The sequence below is a fragment of the Papaver somniferum genome, chromosome 4, assembly GCF_003573695.1.
Source record: "Papaver somniferum cultivar HN1 chromosome 4, ASM357369v1, whole genome shotgun sequence".
Taxonomy (NCBI): domain Eukaryota; kingdom Viridiplantae; phylum Streptophyta; class Magnoliopsida; order Ranunculales; family Papaveraceae; genus Papaver; species Papaver somniferum.
In genome coordinates, this window is record NC_039361.1 from 118,913,945 (window position 1) to 118,924,106 (window position 10,162).

Below are 10,162 nucleotides of genomic sequence, written 5' to 3' on the forward strand. Positions count from 1 at the left end.
TCAATATTCAGCAATTCGTCGAGTTGAGAAATACTTGCTCAGTCGCTCTAGTGAGTAGTTCATTGACATCTCATAGAACTACATGTTCAATCCATGAATCACTGAGCATTCACCACTTATGCTCGATTCAACAAAACTAGACTCACAGTCTAAATCAGTCAACAACTGACTAACTAATACACGTCTGCCTTGCAGACTCCACGATTCGTGAAATATCAATCACGTCACAAATGGGGGGATATCACTTAGGGTTTTGGTCTGGCGGTCTACGGCACGTGGATTCATTCACAACGAGAAATGTGCGTAAGTCGTGTAAATGGTTGAAGGAGTTAGCAAATTAGTGGGTGCACGATCAGTCAAGTCTCCGCACGACATGGAACTGACTTTACCACGATCTCCCACTTTCCCACTCTTTCACTCAAGAAACCGTCACACTTACAGGGATCAGTGGTACATCATTCTTGCAATATAAATAAGTCTAAATCGAGGACATCAGGATATGATCAATCATCGATTATCATCATTATCCGTCAACAACTCGATATAAACTTATTCACAGAACTCAACTTCAGCAGTTAAGCAATATTGCAGAAACCTTCAACACACCCACAATCCTTGATCATCACTGATCCCACACAACTCTCAGCTTCCCTCCTATAGATCAACCCATCGCCCTCTTTGCGACCGAATTGACTCTGGAACGGCCATTGTCTTGGTTTAGGACGGAGTCATACAGATTGATTTCCCGAATCTAAGCACCCACTTTGCAGTGGTGCATATGTGTGAGGTTCAGAAGTTCGCTCGGTTGAGGAGTCTCGACAGCACGCTCGACTCTCTACTTTCCTAGAAAACCAGCAAACCGTTTTTCCCCATCTACAGTACCGTTGGTGGGAAACTAGATAGTTGCATTTTATCTTTTGTTTTCGATTGATTTGATTGACTAATGGTTGTTGAACTTTGATTGCACCTAGTTTGTTTATGCTCGAGAATCTTCTCTTCTGATATAAGATTCACTCAAACTAGATCGAAGTTTCGACGGGGATCTCTATACTTTTTATAGATCTAAAGACGTCTTGTGATAATCCATTGTTAATAGACTTCTTTATGTGCGTGATTGATCACAAGAGATCTATGTCGATTGCGTTCAGGTGTTTATTGAAGATCTAATAATATTTGAAGACAAAGAAGACTTTGAAGATTTCTGATTTGGGTTTATAATCTTTGGTGTGCACAATACTTGTTTTGGTAAAAGAGGATCCAACTATAATCGGTTTATCCTTGTGTTAGATTAGATTGACTAGTTGTGTAGATCGGCATCAATACAATTCTTTGTGACTAAAAGTATTGATTGCAAAATCGTAACAATTACTTTGGTAGTTGATAATAAGATAAATCTAAGAGCCTTTTGTCGAACTCACATCACTTGGTTGAAAATAGTTGATAACAAACAGATTTGTTGTTCCTTTACTGTTTGGAATACGAACCAAAGGAATTGTTCCAAGTACGTGACTTATTACAGGTCGGAGGCGTGGGAATACAGACGGAACTAGGTGAACTATAGGTTTAGTTGCTTGGTATCAACTATACGAAGTTGGTTTGATTGTTTTATAGCGGCTTAATCCTGAGAGCATTCAATCCTGGACAAGGTCCTGGGGTTTTTCTGCATTTGTGGTTTCCTCGTTAACAAAATATTGCTGTGTCATTTACTTTTATTTTACGAATTATAATTGTTGTTATTATAATTTAAAGTAAATTACACAAACGTTAATTCCTATTTACTTGATAAGTAATCCTATTGTGTTTGGTTAAGTCCGGACATTTTTGTGATTTACTACATACTTGGTCATTCGACCAGTAATAAGATAGTTCACTATATTCGCATACCAAGGTAATTGGGTAACAAAGAACAGTTCTTCATCAAGAAAACTATCCCTAACAGGAGGGGAATCATCAGCGGTATCAACAACAAGACTAGACAAGTGGTCTTCTACTACATTTTCTACACCTTTTTTGTCTCTAATGTCTAAGGAAAATTCCTGCAACAAGAGGATCCATCTAACCAATCTAGGTTTAGTATCCTTCTTGGAAAGAAGATACTTTAAAGCAGCATGATCAGTAAAGATTATGACCTTAGAACCTAAGAGATAGGGTCTAAACTTGTCTAAGGAAAACATAATGGCTAACCGTTCTTTTTCTGTAGTGGTATAGTTCAATTGGGCATCATTCAGAGTTTTGCTGGCATAGTAAATCACATGAAGTAATTGGTTTTCTCGCTAACATAGCACAACACCAATTGCATAATCTGAAGCATCACACATGATCTCAAAGGGTAGGTTCCAGTTTGGTGCCTGGACTATGGGGGAGGTAGTGAGTAAAGTCTTAAGCTTCTCAAAAGCCTCTAAACAAGCATCATCAAAGGCAAACTTAACATCTTTTGCAATAAAATTGCAAAGAGGTCTAGAAATGAAGCTAAAATCCTTAATGAATCGGCGATAAAAACCTTCATTCCCTAAGAATGACCTAATATATCTTAAGATTTTGAGGACCTGTACAGTCTTAATAAGGTCAACGTTGGCTTTATATACCTCTATACCCTTAGAAGATACGATATTCCCTAAACAAATCATGAACGTACCATGAAGTGACAGTTCTCCCAATTAAGAACTAAATTCTTTTCCTTACACCTAGTCAAAACTAATGACAAATGATCAAGCACTCATCGAAAGACGAACCAAACACTGAAAAATCATCCATAAAGACCTCTAAGAACCGTTCTACCATGTCAGAAAATATGCTCATCATACAACGCTGAAAATTCGCAGGGGAATTACATAGCCCGAAAGGCATGCGTTTATACGCAAAGGTATCAAAGGGACACGTAAAAGTGGTTTTCTCTTGGTCTTCTGGAGCAATAACAATCTGATTATATCCAGTCTAGCAAAAGCAATAATGAATATGCCCAGCTAATCTCTCTAGCATTTGGTCGATAAAGGAAAGAGGAAATTGGTCTTTCCTAGTGACCTTGTTCAATTTCCTAGTCAATACAAACACGCCAACCCGTCGTCACTCGGGTTGGGATTAACTCATTGTTCTCATTCTGGACTACAGTGGAATTCTTGGGGATAACCTGAACGGGGTTAACCCACTTACTGTCTGAAATAGGGTAGATAATGACTGCATCCAAACTACTTCTTTCATATTAGGGTTTAGTCGACGTTGCATCTCCCTAGAAGGTTTGGTGTCTTCCTCTAAATAAATCTGATGCATACAAATAGTAGAAATTGTACCCTTAATGTCTGTTATGGTTCACCCTAAAGCTTCTTTGTTGTTTTGAAGGACGGTTACTGTGACAGACTGATAGGTGTAGAATACACCGTTAATTATTATCTATTGGTTATGCTTTCTTTGTTATTTTTCTTGTAAATTATGTATTTTACGTGTGTTTTGAGTTTTATAGCTACTTTGGAGTCACACGGAGGAAAAGAAAAAGAAATCACCCAGTTTGAGCAAAAAGAGAAAAAATGTCATTTCATGGGCGAACACTATCTGGAGCCCAGTCAAGCTTAAGGGGCAACTGTTGGGAGGAGTGCTAAATACAGCCAGTTGTGGTTAAGGGGGTTCCAAGTGGGTATACCTTATCACATGTGACCGGGTGTAAATAACCATCCCCTACCTATAACCCTAGAATCAGAGAAAGGTTTTTTTTCGCCTCCCATTCATTACACCACCTGAAAGTTAGAAGAAGAAAGCAGCAGCCGCTGCTGTTTACTGCCGAGACCAGATCGAAAAAATAGACATAGAAATCGAGAGATTCAAGAGAAGATCTTGAGAAATAAGGAAGAGATGAAGTTCACAGCTCACGGAAATGAGAAGTTAGTAAGACCAGTTAGCGCAATTGATTGGAAGAAATCGAGGGTTAGTTGATTTTTGTTATTCCTGTTGAATATGGGTCGACCTGTAAGAGATGATATTGCTGGTGAAGATTCAGATGCAGATGTGGTTGACGCTGAGAAGGGTAATCCAGAAACGGTGAAGCTGAGCTCGATTAAAAGATTGAGAACAAGGGTTTTGGAGGAGGATGCTACTGATGAACTCGATCTTAAATGGGGTGTTGAATCGAGAAATGGGAAAAAGGGTATCTGTTGGTTTCTTGGAATCAAAGCATATGAGAAGAATTGATAGTGGTATTGATTTCACAATGGGTAGCAGTCACTGATTTTAATAATGAAGATCTTGGTGAACTTGAGCTTCAACTGGTGGTGATTCAGTTTGAAGGTTGTTGTGAATGGAGTCAGCTAAATATTGAAATGAAATTAGGGTTCCAATTGAGAATGAATGGTTCAAATCAAAAGATGGGTCTGTGATTGATGGAGGAGATCGAAGTGAAATTTGAAGAAGAATCAGAGATGGGTTTGTGGCTATGATTCGAGTTGGTTGCTTCTGTCGGAATTAATTAGGGGTTTTAATGGTTGAATTACAGACAGCAGATTCGAGTGAAGAAGAGATATCCATGGGAAGTGGTTGTTGTTGTTGAAGATTATGATGGATCGAATTATTGATTTCATGAATATTTGGGTACAGTTCTTGACCGAGATGGCGAATGTTGTTGGTGCTGAAGTTGTATGAATTGCGGCTAAAATACATCAACTGGGTTGAATGAATGTGCTTGAAATTAACTAGATGAATGATAGGATTGTCACAGGATGAAGACCAGAAGTAATGGCCTGAACTGGCCTGGGAATACACCTAAAACAGAGGAAACTCTGTCTAAATCTTCCCTCTGATGAGTCAACTCAGTGACTGATCCATCTCACTTGTCTCAGACCAGTCAGCCGAGTTAGAAGCTGACTCGATAACTGACTCGGCTGACATCCCTTCCTTTGACCCGATTGACTGACGATGACCGTTAGTTTGACTGTTAACTTAAACGGCACCAAGACGGAATATTCCGTCGACGGAGAAGTATATCCAGTGATCGGCAATGGCTTTCCCGGCTGATTTCCAGTGGTTCCAGGATTTTCACGGCGACCAAAATAACAGATTTTTGTGTGAGTTTCTCTCATGGGTTTTAAGAATTGGGCTTGGATTTGGAAAGAGAAGATGGAAGATTTGAGAAAGACTTGGATTTGGAAGTTGAGCTACAAAGGGAAAGGGATTCTATTCCTAAGAGGATTGAAAGGATATTGAAGCCTATAAATAGATAAGTTCTCTACACACACTAGACACACCTCTACACACACAACACTTCTCTTTTCTTTATTCTTTGTGTGAACTCCTTAACATGAGTAGCTAATTTTATTATTGATTGAGGATGAATTCCTAGTTCTGGACATGTTTTGAGTTTTGTTTTAAATCTACTTTGAAGTTTTCACATGATTATCGTTTGTTTTTACTAATAGGAATGTTTATACATTCATGGTTGATTGATAGGTCGTTTAGGATGCATACTAAATTGATTTGTTAATTGATCTAAAGCTAGTGAAAGTTAGAGGATAAGTAATCGTTTCTTGACTCTTTACACAAGTGGCAAACACGAAACCTTTCGGAGGGATTCCGTGGAGCAATTGTGTGTGAAAACAACGTTAGCAAGTAGACCTTGAGCTAAGAGTATAACTACTAATATCAACCTAATAAATTCATAAATCTTAAGGCGTTTAACTAAATTACATCTTGAGTGAGCTACTACTAGGTGGTTTGGTGAATAGAATCCGGTAGTCGAGAACTTCCGTATCTGGTGATACTAGGGATTTAGGGGTTTAGCATTGAGCTAGATGCTTTACCTACGGATGATGATAATCTGTGACTAATAAAAAGTGGAAAAAAACATAACTTGAATCATTGTTTTGCAACGAAGAAGGATTCCTTGATCTAATCTCTCTTACTGATTTCAACTTAAACTTTTAATTGCTTTATTTACTTTTTTTTGTTTTTAAAATCTAAAACCAATCCCCCCTTTTTGTGACAACTAAACAACTAAAACCTCTTGCTCCTCGTGGGAACGAACTTCACTACACTATATTACTTGTGAATTAGGTGAAAAAATATTAATTAATTTGTTGTGGTTATGACGCGCATCACAGACCGGAAAATTACGCCTTTGGTGTGTTTCCCCGCATGCCGTAACATCCCCGATGCGCATGATGATGCTACGATCCGGCCCTTATGGCTAGGAAAATGCACATCCATTTGCCCTTTCAAACATGCTCGTGGAGGATAATGCAGCTAAATTAGCTTCCACACCTTTCCAACTTACACTCGTTCCCCGCAAAGGGTTCATTAAGAAAATAAAGACTTTCTTAAAACGGCTAAAACGACCTTTTGAGGCCCTAAACGATGGAATTTGGATAAATTCTGGTGACCATATAGATCCACATGTCTTGATCTTTGGGTCGTTTCCCATCAAAATGGACTCATGTTGAGCTAAATTACGACACTCGGGTTTTTAGCCTACGTCGAATGCCTTGATAAGAAGTATGAGCATCCAGTGAATGGAATGCAACTTTCCTCATCAAGTTTGTCCACAATCATCTCTTGCATCGTATCAACGAGATTAGATGATATGAGAGGCCAATGTGCCGCAATCATCTCCCAAATAGATGATATGAGTGACAAAGTGCTGAACCGGAAATGCTGCAACTCATTGCGGATGCCTATGTACCCTTCCCTACTCTAAAGGGATCAAGCACAGACCATTGTTCATCCTCGAAGGGACAAAAACTTAAACCAACTCGTTTGCGAGGCCTTGGCCAAGCAATAAAGGTAATGGCCTAATCTGTATCGGTCATTCTGTCAAAATGCATCCAAGTGATGCGCTTTAGGTCCGCAATATGGCATAACGATGCATAAGCATAAAATTCCCTCTTCGCGAGGCTACGCAATTATAAATGAGCCTTAGGCATCATTTATACTCTTCCGGCTAAGCTATGCACCATCAACCAACTACCCCTCCCTATATATGTTAATTTGACATTTTTACAACTCAAATTGGGAAGCAAAAATCATTCATCAACTCCCCAGGCCATGATGGTTGTACCTTACCATTCTGGCCAACTGTGATGTACGGTCGTAATGGTTGTACAGTCAATTCTGGCTCACAGGCCAGTTTCAATATCCGGCCATGACGACTGAACATTTCCTGAGCCAGTTCCCGTGAAGAGCCGTGATGGTTGTACTTCGTGCTTTGGCCCATAGGACACTCCAATGTCCAGCGGCGATGGTTGTACATCTCTAAGGTTATCTCACTTGGAGCATGGTCCGTATATGCACCTTCAACCAAGTACCCCTCCCTATATATGTTAATTTGACATTTTTACAACTTTGATTGGGGGAGGAAAAATCATTCATCAACTCCCACTTTTACTATTCATGGACGTTGCCATATACTCGGACATGTTGGTTGTCCGCTGCCAACCCGATGTTCAGCCATGTTGGCTGTCTGCTGCCAACCCGATCTCCAGCCATGTTGGTTGTCCGCTGTCAACGCATTGGACAAGGCCCAATGTTCCTTCTCATACGCAATAGAAGGTTTGGATGAAGCTTCATCTCGGGACATGACGCATCTTTTAGCATGCGCCATGCTAAAAACACGGGGTGTTACAGTTATTAGCCTACTTTCCTTATCACTATCCAAGTCGGATGCTACAATCACAAGTAAAGTTTCATATGGGCCTAAAAACACATACTTCAGGGTATCTGGTAATGTTTGAAGGTCCAACTTAGGAGGATCTTCTAAAGAAGTAACTAGGGTAGACTTAGGAACTGGTAGTGGTTCGAACTTAGGTTTTCATCCATTGCTAGTATCTAACAAAGGGGCCGGATCTAACAAAGCATTCAACTCATTAATCACATTATCATCATCAAAATCAATCCAAAGTGAGCTAGGCATTTTCTAACGGATATTCTAAAAAAGTGTTTGGTAATGACTCCTCGACTAATGTTCCTATCATGTTTACCTCTTTTATGCACGAGTCATCTAGTTCAGAGGGTAGCTTATTAATATTAAAAATATTCAGCTCAATAGTCATACGAAAAGACAAATTCATAATATCGTTTCGACAGTTGATGATCGCATTGGATTTAGATTAAAACGGGCAACCTAAAATCACCGGTATACGGTTTTCTGGGTCAGGGACAGGTTGGGTATCTAGGATAACAAAATCCACTGGATATATAAACTTTTAGACCTCAATAAGAACATTTCGATCACACCACGGGGAATTTTAACGGACATATCAGCTAACTGAAGTGTCTTCTAGGTGGGTTTCATCTCACCAAGTCCTAGCTTAAGGTACACATGGTACGAGAGTAAGTTCACACTGGCTCCTAAGTCAAGCAACGCTTTCTCAACACGATAATTACCAATTGTGTAAGAAATGGTAGGAGACCCTGGGTCTTTATACTTAGGAGTAATGGTATTCTGAATAATAGAACTCACATGATTAGCTAAAAAGGCTTTCTTTTGGACACTAAGCTTTCGAATTTGGGTACACATATCCTTAAGAAACTTGGCATAAGTGGGAATCTGCCTAATTGCATCTAATAATGGGAGGTTGATAGTGACCTGCTTAAAAACTTCCAATATATGATTAAAGTTGGACTCCCTCTTAGTTGGAATTAGCAGCTGTGGGAATGGGTCTCTGGGAACAAAGCCGGACTCATCAGGATCCTCATTGGTCTCTAAATTAGATGATATGAGCGACAACGTACTGGACTGGCAATGATGCAACTCATTGCGGCTGCATACGTACCCTTACCTACTCTAAAGGGATCAAGCACAGACCGTAGTTCATCCTCGAAGGGATAGAAGCTTAAGCCAACTCGTTTGCATGGTCATGGGTAAGCAATAATAGTAATGGCCTAGTCCGTATAGGTCATTCCGTCAAAATGCATCCAAGTGATGAATACTTGGTCTGCGGCATGGCATAGTGATGCCCATGCTTAACACGCTCCATTGGTAAGTCTACATATCTATAAATGAGGCATAAGCGTCATTTATACTCTTCCGGCTAAGATATGAAGATTACTTGGTACATGGTCCACATATGTACCTTCAACCAACTATCCCTCCCTATATATGTTTAAAAGACATTTTTACAACTTAGATTAGGGGATAAAAAATCATTCATCAACTCCCCAAGCCGTGATGGATGCACCTTACCACCCTGGCCAACTGCGATGTCCGGCCATGTTGGCTGTCCGCTGCCAACTCGGTGTCCAGCCATGTTGGTTGTACATTACCAGCTCGGTGTCCAGCCATGTTGGTTGTCCACTGCCAACCCGATGTCCAGCGATGTTGGATGTACATTACCAGGGGCATCTACCCAACTGGCCTAATGCACCATTTGATGTGAGATTGGCTCTTGGCCAATATGACTTCCAACTATTGCCATATTGTCCTTAGCCAATATTCCTACGCGATGTGCCTTACTTGGCACCAAATATCTCCCCTGGACAAATGCATCTTACTATGTAAAGGAAGCTTTGGTTGAAGCTTCATCTCATGCCACGACGCATCTTTTAGCATGCGCCATGCTAAAAACACTAGGTGTTACAATATTCACCCCTTTAAAGAATTTTGTCCCCGAAATTTTAAAACAAAAACTATTGTGGACAATCTCTTCGGTTTGGATTTCCTAAGCAAAAGTCCCATACCAGATGCTCTGAAATCACGGGTTTATTCAAGTTGTGATGAACATCATTTTAGACATTCTGAGAAAATGACCCATACCGCATACTCAGGAATCCAAAAGGAGTCCACAACATTAACAAGAATCTCAATTGGCCAGTTGCCAAAAGGATATCTCAACAAGGTATCCTAAATGTGCATCCCATACTACATACTAAGGAGTCCCTAAAGCTTACAAGGTTGATGTCAACAACATCTAGTACTGTGTGGAACAGGATCCAGTTGCCCACCGTCCCTTACGGTCATCCAGGTTGCCACTCGTAAGTGGGATGCTAGCCGGGCCTGACAACGCACACTTGACCAGTTTCCAACGTGTGGGGATAATCAAACCCATTGTCTACCCACTGTCCCAAACGGTCTTCCTGATATCACTCGTAAGTGGGGTGCCACTTAGGCCAGGCAAACTCAAAGTACTTAAACAAGCTCAACTCGATTCGCATAGTAACTGACATAGCAGTTACAAACTCCTTTGCGCGC